Here is a 9,092-nt window from a genome sequence, read left to right as displayed (position 1 = left end):
TTGATGAAGCCCACCCACATTGGGGAGGACAATCTACTTTACTGAGTCAACCAAATTCTAATGCTAATCCCATCCAGAAACACCCTCACAGAAATACCTAGAATTAATGTTTAATCTGGGCCCCACTGCCCCAGTCAAGCTAACATACAGAATTAACTACTTACACTTCCTTCTGAGATTGGTGACAGTTGTACTTGTTGGAGTCTTCCATTCTTTTTGAGCTGAATTTCCTTATACAAACTGTCATCTTAGTAACTGTATTTGTTTGAGAGGGTTGTCATATGAATTATCACAGTCAGGATGGCTCGGACAACAGAAATTTATTTTCTCACCATTCTGGAGGATTCAAGTTCCAGATCAAGATGTTAGCAGGTATGGTTTCTTCCATGGCTTGCAGAGGGCTGCCTTCTCATCATATCCTTAAATGATCATCCCTTTGTCTGTGTGTCCTTTTCTAATGAGGATATCAGTTGTATTGGATTAGGACCCATCCTAATGACCCTGTTAACTTAATTTCCTTTAAAAGGTCTATCACCAAATACATTCAGATTTTGAAGTACTAGAAGTTAGACCCTCAACATGTAGGTTTGGGGGCAATATTATTTGCCCCATAAAAGTAACATGGTTACATTTTCTCTTAAATTATGAAATCTAATTTGTCAAAGTCTTCATGATCACATATATGACTAAATCTTCTCTTTATAATGTGTTGTGTTTCCTTACCATTATATATTGAAATGATTATTTTCCACCAAAACTTGCATATATCTCACCATGCAGTACACCAACTTCTTAAAGCAAAAATACATGTATCTATACATTCACATACCTGTACACAGATCAGAGGTCCTGGTACAGGCAGTTTTGTGTCCTGATGAAGCAGCCTTGTTGTCCGGGGTAGTATTCGAGGTTCATTGTCTTATGCCTAGGAAATCAAGGATGTGGACAGAGAGTGAGGTTAGGAGTGGAAGTTTCATAGGTGAAAGAAAGAGAAGAGCTCTCAGCAGCAGAGACGGTTCCCGGAGAAATGGGTTGCCAGTTCTGTGGTGAAATACAGGGGGTTTTACAGATGAGCTTGAGAAGGCAGTGTCTAATTTATACAGGGCACAAAAGATTGGTTAGACCACGTATGCCATTTGCATAAGGCTCAAAAAACTGGTTAGGACTAAGCACGCCATTTGCATAGGGTGTGAATTTCTGGCCACCCCTACCCTAGTCTTTTATTATGCAGATGGATTATCTGCCTGGCCAGCAACATGTTGCCATTACTTTACTGTACACATGGTAACAAAAAAAGGGAAGGTGGACCCTCCATGTTGGATATGCCTGGCCCCCAGGTAAACGTTTTCTATTGGCACAGCTGGAAGTATTTGCCTGTGCAAGCTCCCAGCTTGTTTATCTATATTTGCAGCTCAACTTTTCAGGCTGCTCTTTGCTAGGAAAAAAATAATCTCTTCTGCTGCTTTTTGTTATAAGGGAAGCTTTGCCGAGGACTCTTTTACCCTCACTATCTGCCTAAATAATTTCTATCTACCTCCTGTATCACTGAGTCTAGAAAAAAGAATCTTTATCCTCCCTTTATTGAACTATGTCTAAGTCTATGTGTATCTGTGTATATGTGGAACTTCATATACATATTAATCTTATTTACTCACAGGATCTCAAAATTAGGTATAGTAAGGACTGATTCTTAATGTTACTATAGAATTAACACATTTGAATGAAATTTTCTATTGGACAGTTGTCTATTGACTAACAAAAATGTTTACCAGAATTGGTCAGTTGGGTCAGAAATCTCAGTTTGCAAGAGGTAAAGAAAAAAGAAGTAGAAAATGGGTACAAAATTTTAGCCAAGAGCCTATATGGAACCCAGTGACAGATATGAAAACACAACTTAAATATTTCAGTATGTTTTTAATATTAGACCATGATATCTTAGATCTCAGTTATAGAAATACTGCTCTTTCTTGAGTGTATATCCTCTCCTAATTGAGTTTTACCACATTATAAATATTTTATAAAAATTAATTGTATAAAAAAGGCCTAAGGTGCTTTGAGCTCCTCAGAAGAAATGCATAAAAGAAAACCAAGTAATTGCCATTATTATCATTATAATGCATTACACATGTCAGATTACTTCAGAAAGGTCACTTACGGGATTGGAAAGATCAGTATTAGAGTTGGTAATATATTAAATCAATTAATATTAAAAAGAGTATATAAGAATCATTGCCCCTCAGGCTAGTGCCTTTCATTAATAAAATTACTAAATATAAGTATTAAAGCAGTACTCCATGCATATCAACAAACTCAGAGTTCTCAGATAACAAATAAAAGACTAAATTTGCCTTCAGGCACATGTAGATTTGTCTTCACATACACAAACACAACAGAAAGTATTCACAGCTCTAAACTTTCCATTTGACTTCTTAGATAATACTATCAGCACCAACTGAATAATTACTAGAAATGATATAATACTACCTGAAATCAAATAAATAAATTTTATAAGTATATAACTTTTTAATATGTCTTTTTTGGTCTGAAAAAAATATATAAACTGTCAAAGTCAGAAATCTAACCTTTAGCAAAAGAAAATAAGTGTTTTAAATACTTTAGGGTATACTTTTGATTCTATCCACTTCTGCAAAGTCATCAGAGACACAAACTCTATGTAAAAAGATCTGTGTATTAATTTCAATGGGGCATTTTTTTTTTAATAAAGGTACAGAGTTTATTTGGGCCAAGCTTGAGGATTGTAACCCAGGAGTATAGATTCAAGTTTCCCTGAATATACATTTCTATTAACAGTAATCACTAGCAGATTTTTAAACAGAAAGAAGCACTTTCCGAGTTGTTTACAAAGAATTTACATTAAGTAATATATACTATTGATTGGCTATACATTGTTAAGCTACAGGGTTTGGGTTATAGTGCCCAGTACAGCATTATTAATTTACAGCTACTTGTGGCAATAGCAGTTTCAAGGAATCAATATATAGCACATAGCTCGAAAGGTGTGGGGGCTGGGGGAGTAGGACTTGATTGCTGTCTCATCATAAGACCTCTCTGGGCCTGATAACTTAAAGGATTCATATTCCGCGGATAAAGGTTCTTTTTTTTTTTTTTAAGATGCAATTTTGCTCATGTCGCCCAGGCTGGAGTGTGGTGCAATCTCAGCTCATTGCAAACTCTGCCTCCTGGGTTCAAGCAATTCCCCTGCCTTAGCCTCCCAAGTAGCTGAGATTATAGGTGCCCACCACCACATCCAGCTAATGTTTTAATTTTTAGTGGAGACAGGGCTTCACCATGTTGACCAGGCTGACCTCGAACTCCTGACCTCAGGTGATCCACCCACCTCAGCCTCCCAAAGTGCTGGGATTACAGGCATTAGCCACTGCACCTGGCCTTCAAAGTTTTGGGGTTTTTTTTTCCCTCACACTGGACTTGGTGTTAATTCCACCATTCAGCCTTACACATTTCTATCAAAATCAAATGAGAAATTGAGACTTATTTTTAAATGAAGCCCACTCTACAAGATTCATTTATCTTTCCTTTCCTTGCCAGGGAGACATTTTTGTGCCCTTAAAGAAGTAGGATGAATCAGGATTAAAATACGTTTAGTGGTCGAATGTATCCAAAAAGTTCAGCCAATTCAAATGTACCTGTAAATTCAAATATCTGAATTACTATAAATCTTGGACATGGCTAGATTATTACATGTCAATAAAAATTTCAATTTGTTGTGGATACTTCTAATTATTACTCTTATGAAATGTGTGCATAAATGTTACAGTTCAGTTTAAAAATTACAACTAAACAAAACGATTTATTGCAGGTAGATTTACCTTAAAAGAAATACTAAAGGAAGTTATTCAGGCTGAAAGCAACTGACCCCAGCTGTTGATTTAAATCCATAAGACCAATGAAAAACTACTGGTAATTAGGAACCAAAATAAAAGTACAAATGCTTAAGCTTCTTTCTTCTTATAACTGATTTAAAAAGCAGTGGTATAAAATAATTATGTATACAACATAATGTTGGACTTATAACTTAAAGAATTGTAATACATGTGTAATATATTTACCAACATCAGCACAAAGGAGATGTGTGACAGTGTAATACATGTGTAATATATTTACCAACATCAGCACAAAGGAGATGTGTGACAGCAAAGGTATGGTATATTAAGCTATGGAACTAATTAAATATAACAAAATCATAATGATAATGTGTCATTTGGTTTGAATATTCATTGGTATAAATGTATAGCAATTATGTCACAAAAAGGGGGGAGAAGGGAATATAGCCATATAGGGGTAACATTTTTATATCTATATGTCACTGGAATTAAGCTAGTACATACCCAAAGATGATTCTGATAAATTAAGATGTATATGGCAAGCCCTAGAGTAACCACTAAAATAAAAATCTCAAAAAATATAGTGAAAAAAATCCTTAAAGAAATTAAAATGCCACATTAAAAAATACTTAATGAAAATGAAAGCAGTAAAGGAAAAGCAGATCAATAAAAAAGGCATGAGATACATGGAAATGAAAAGTAAAAGGAGATGTAAATACAACCATAATAATAATAAACAACATTAAATACGAATGCATTATACAACTCAATAAAAATGTAGGGGTTGTAAGACTATTTAAAAAATGACCCAACTATATTCTGTCTATAGGAGATACACTCTAGATTTAATGACCTAAGTAGGTTAAAAGAATGAATAAAGAAATATCATGCAAATTCAACCACAAGCAAGTTGGAAATGAATTGCGATACCAATATCAGACAAAATGAGTTGAGAACAAAAAGTGGTATTAGAGATAAACAGGGACATTTTATAATCAAAAGTTTCAGTCCTTCAGGAAGATACAGCCATTATAAGTATATACACATCAAATAATGAAGCACCAGAATACATGAAGCAAAAACTTACAGAAATAAGAGGAGAAATGAAACTTAACAACAATAGTTGGAGACCTCACTCCCTGACTTTCAAGAATAGATAGAATAACTAGACAGAAAATCAACAAGGAAACTAAAGACTTAATACTATAAATCAACTAGACCTAACAAGCATCTAGAGAACACCCCATCCGACAACAATATATCCACTCATCTCAAAAGCACATTGACGATTCTCCAGAATAGGTCATATGATAAGCCATAAAACAAATCTCAATAAATAGAAAAGGATAGACATAATACAAAGTATATGTCTTGACCACCAAAGAATGAAATTAGAAAAAATTGGGGAAACTAACAAATACATGAACAGCACACTCCTAAATAACCAATAGGTCAAAGAAGAAACCAAAAGAAAGTTCAGAAAATATACTGAGATAAATAAAAATAAAGACATAACATACCAAAATTTATGGGATGCGGGTGAAGCAGTATTTAGAGAAAAATTTAAAGCTATTAAGTGCCTATATTAAGATGAAAGTGATCTCAAATCAATAGCCCAACCTACCACCTTAGGCTACTAAAGTGGGGAGTAGAGACTGAACCTAAAGCAAGCAAAAGGGAGAAATAATAAAAATTAGAGTGGAAATCAATGAAATAGAAAATAGAAAAACAAATCAATGAAACTGAAAGCTGTTTCTTTGAAAAGATCAAGAAAATTGACATTTACTAGGCTGACCAAAATATTTTTAAAGAGAGAATATGACTTTGGAAAATAGTCCGTCAGTTTCTAAAACACACATATAGCAACCATATGATCCAGAAATTCCACTGTAGGAATATACCCAAGAGAAATAAAATATGTCTATACAAAATTATATATAAATATTCATAGCAGAATTATTCATAATAACTAAAAGATGGAAACAATCCAAATGCTCATCAACAGAGAAATGATGAACAAAACATGGCATATTCATACAATGGAATATTATTCAGCTATAAAAAATAAAGTACCGATAACATGGTACAATATGAACAGACCTTCAAATCATTATGCTAAGTAAAGAAGCAAGTCACAAAATGCCACATATTATGTGATTCCATTTATATAAAATTCAGAATAAAGAAATCTACAGAGACAGAAAGTAGATGAGTGGTTGCTTGCAACTGGGAGCTGGGGTAGAGTGTGGAGGAATAGAAGGGTGATAGGTAAAGAATACAGGGCTTCATTCTGAGGTGATGAAAGTGTTCTAAAATTGTAGCAATGATTGCAAATATTTGTGAATATACAAAAAACAATTGAACTATATGCTTTAAACAGATAAATTTTACGGCATGTGAATTATATCTCAATAAAATTGTTTTTTAAAAAAACTACAACTATATGAAGGGCTTGGAACTACCTGACAAAGCAAAGATATGCTTTATGGTATCTGTAGTGTGCTACAAGACCCTGTTTCAGAATAACCCTTTAGAATTTCTCTTTCACAAATATGTTGCTGCCAATCACCCATTCTGTTTCTCCTGAAATGTGTATCATTAGTGAAATGTTTAACAAATATTTATTCCATTTTTATCAGGTGCCAACTGCTATCCTAGGCTCCAGCAAAACAGCAGTGAACACAGTCAAGGTCACTGCCCTTATAACATTTACATTCTAGTGGAAAGAGACAGATAAAACATAGTAAACACAAAACAAGGTAATTTCAGATTGTCATGATTACTATAAAAGAAATAACAAGGGCCATGTGACAAAGATTGATTAAAGAGGGGAAAAGTACTTTAATGGATGGTTGGGAAAGATTCTCCAAGGTGATATTTTAGAGGCAGCAGCCATATGAAGAACTTGGGGGCACCAGACTTCTAGGTTTAGGGAAGAGTGGCTGCAAAGGCCTAAAGACCAAACAAATGCTCTGCACGCTCAAGAAACAAACTGGAGGTCTGTGTGACAGCAATGGGGAGAGTAAGAAAAAATGAGTTTAGAGAACTGGGGCAGGGACCAGATTTGCAGGGGTACAGGGGCATGATTGAGAGTTGGGAGAAGGATAAGAACCATTGAATGGTTATAGACAATAAGATGGCTCTAATGTATATTTCTATAGAGAATGAGTGGTCAGAGGTAAGACAATTTTGGGAACAGTGCCCCAGGAAGCCTGCTCTGAAACACATGACTGCATTAAAAATACCACATGCCAGGCATCATTCTGGGCATTTTATTCATGTGTTCTCATTTAAGTTTTCAACAAATCCACAAAGTTGGTAGGAATATTTCACTTCATGGATTAGAAAACTAAAGTTCAGAAAAGTTGCCCAGATCACACAGGTTATTAGCAGCATTTTGTTAACCATATCAAAATGCACTATTATAGTTATGATCCAACACTGATTTTTCATATAGCTTTGTAAATAAGTATCAGAGATAAATTATAAAATATATTCATATTTCAGGGATGCAAATTTCTAATATCACTTTAATAATTAAATATTAGATAGGAGACTTTTCCTTAATCTTAAAAAATGTTTGATACAAACTAGCATGCATAGATATGGCATTTCTCCTTAACTCCTCACCCAAAGTTGGAGACAGAATATCAAGGAACTGTACCCTGCAGGTACACAGCTGCACTCCTATCTAGCTCAAACACACTCATGAACACATTGTTCAGAAAGCCTCTACTTCTACAGTTTATGCCTGTGGATTTTCTATGGTCTCCATGCTTTTGAACTGTATTTTATAATCACAAGCTACAAATGTCACTCTTGTCAGTACTACACCTTCAGGAAACACCCTGGTAGAACACAATAGTCCTCCTTTATGTGAGGGAGACACATTCCAAGACACCCAGTGGATGCCTGAAATTGCAGAGAGTACAAAACTCTAAATGTACTGCTTTCCCTGTACATACATACCTATAGTAAAGTTTAATTCATAAATCAGGCATAGTAAGAGATAAACAACAGTAACTAGTGAAAGAATAGAACAAGTATAACAATATGCCAGCATCACTACTCTTGTATTTTAGGGACATTATTAAGTAAAATAAAGGCTACTTAAGACAAGAATTGCAATCCCATGACAGTGAATCTGATAACGGAGACAACTGCTAAGTTACTAATAGGACAGTTTGGGTAGACAGTGGGGATATGCTGGGCAAAGGGAGGATCCACATTCAGGGCAATACAGAGGGAAGACAGATAAGATTTCATTATGGTACTCAGAATGGCAAGCAATTTTAAGTGTATAAATTATTTCAGGAATTTTATATTTAATATATATGGGCCATGGTTGACCACAGGTAACTGAAACCACAGAAAGTGAAACTGCATATAAGGGGACACTACTACTGTTCATCATTCTTCTCTCAGAATAGAGCAACCCAGCAATACTTTTGGAAAATCTACATAGTGTAGGGCATTTGAAATTCTTGTTCCCCATGAGAGAACAGCTAACAAGTAAATTGACAGTTTTTAGTTTATTTGGATAAATGATTCTACCACACTGTTTTAAGTAACGTTTTTGGCTTTTGTCTTAATGTCCATAGGTGGTATTTGGTATTTGAGTTCCACAGGATAGAAAAACAAAAAGGCAAGATTATTACATAATAGAGTTGCTTTGCAATGTTCATATTAAGACCAAGGCTTCTATCATTCTATAAACAAACTGAGACCAAAGGAAGATTATTCATTGTGCCTAAGACATGACTTTTTTCATATATAATAATGCCCACTGCCATGATATTATGAAACTTTTACTGCAGAATAAAATATGGAATCAAACGCTAATGCACAGGCATAGGTAATAGGTAACAGACATGAGTAACAGACAAGGCTTTCACTTGCTAGTAATGACACAACTTTTTAAAAATTATTAGATTTGTATATTTATTTTATAGGTTCAAAGTGGTTTTGCATGTGGCATTTTGTTTGACCCTCACAATGTGAACTAAAATCCAGGATAAAGCAAAATAAAGTATCCCTTTACCAATAATATTTTCATTTTTATGGTGAAACAGAGCTAAAAGTCATCTGTGTCATGCATTTGATGAAGAAAAATAATGACTTTTCTTCCAATATTCAAGAGGGCCATCAAGAGCATATGCTTAACATTTAGGTAGTATAGATTTATGCCTGACCTAGGCTATTATAAATGTATGGACTTTTTTTTTTTTT

At 34.5% G+C, this 9,092-nt stretch overlaps 1 long non-coding RNA gene across 1 annotated transcript in view; it reads right to left on the bottom strand.

Annotated features, from left to right (window-relative positions):
- Positions 1–348: 348 nt before the first annotated feature.
- LOC108512007 (uncharacterized) overlaps positions 349–9,092 on the bottom strand; it is a 227,282-nt gene continuing 218,538 nt past the window's right edge. The window contains exons 4-5 of the long non-coding RNA XR_001880459.1: positions 830–925; positions 349–454 (exon numbers count right to left, since the gene is read on the bottom strand). This is a non-coding gene — a long non-coding RNA (uncharacterized LOC108512007). The remainder of the gene's footprint in view (positions 455–829; positions 926–9,092) is intronic.

Source organism: Rhinopithecus bieti, unplaced genomic scaffold (assembly GCF_001698545.2).
Source record: "Rhinopithecus bieti isolate Rb0 unplaced genomic scaffold, ASM169854v2 scaffold_28090, whole genome shotgun sequence".
NCBI lineage: Eukaryota > Metazoa > Chordata > Mammalia > Primates > Cercopithecidae > Rhinopithecus > Rhinopithecus bieti.
Note: the sequence above shows the minus strand (reverse complement) of the source record. Positions and strands in the feature narration are given on the sequence as shown.